Consider the following 1,379-nt stretch of genomic DNA (forward strand, 5'->3'; position numbering starts at 1 on the left):
GTGAAATGTTTATAATATTTATTTTGAAAATTGAAACGCTCACATTCACGCTTACACGCACTCACTCTCGAAATACCGCGCACACGATCGCTCGCGCTTCGCGGATCACGCGATCTCGCCTTTCGCCGGGAATCCCAGCGATCGGGGATGCGCTTTAAACGCAATTCGGTTTGCGTCACTAAATGCGCCGCGGAAACGCTCGGCCCTGCCACGACCGACACAGCGCTATAACGCATAAAAGATAACCGAAATCGCGTATAGGGTTTCAAGAACACGTCTTATAAAAGCGCGACAAACTCGCGCTAGATCCGTTTCGGGATCGAAATCTCCGTACTCGCGACGTCCGATCGAGATGCGTTTTCGTCGGTGTTTTTAACGCTCGCTGAATAACGGATTCTTTTATTACGCAATACTTTGCGGGACTTTCCTTACACGGGGTTTACTCGCGAACCGAACCGGACAAAAGACCTCGTTGCCATCCGGGCAACGATATTTATACCCTCGGTCGCTTTTCCCCTTCTCCGCGTTTATTGCGCACATAACTTTTAACGCACGCTTCTGGTTCTCGGATTGGCCGGTTCGCCGAACCAATCCGGCGCTTTACCCAATGTTTGGGCTCGTCTCACTAAATAACGTTCCTAAAGCTATCAAAGTTCGACCATCTCAATGTCGAACTACTAAAATTATAATTAATTCCTTTTATTCATCTTGACAATACTTTATATCGCTTTACCTGGCTATTTTTACTTATTCGCGTGGATAATTATTTGAAACTAAACTTATTTCCTGTACCAAATTAACTTTTGGACTTTTTGATTACAGGTGTGATGACAACTTTGGCTCGGAGCCCTTCGCCGTTTGGTATATCTTTTAAATTAATTAAAATAATAATATTTTATGGATCACATTGTCCAAATAACGCTCTGTTTCCTTGTTCCAGATAATCACGTGATCGGTCAATTCATCCGATGGTCGGATGATACATTTTTGCTTATCAAACCTCAAAACAACTATGTACGCTGATTTTTGCATACAAATAAAATAAAATTCATGTATCACAATCATTAATTAAGGTCGTATTTTTTTGTTACAGGTGATCACGTGACTTATGGATTGGCCCTACTTTCGGAACCCTCTCTTTTGATCCGTAATTGTAAAATAACTATGTATGCATGAACGATGACTGAAATAAACGCTAATGCATGGATCGAATTTATTTTTTCTTATCGGCCGCCGAATTGTCATCACTTTTTCCATTATATTTATGATTATTTTTGTCTATTTCAGTAAAGGCTTCTTCAACTAATGGAACGTTACTTATCATCTTACATTTTATTTTATTTTATTTCCTGTTCTCGCATTCATTCATCCATCCATAC

This window comes from Wasmannia auropunctata, unplaced genomic scaffold (genome assembly GCF_000956235.1).
Source record: "Wasmannia auropunctata unplaced genomic scaffold, wasmannia.A_1.0 LD336053.1, whole genome shotgun sequence".
Lineage (NCBI taxonomy): Eukaryota > Metazoa > Arthropoda > Insecta > Hymenoptera > Formicidae > Wasmannia > Wasmannia auropunctata.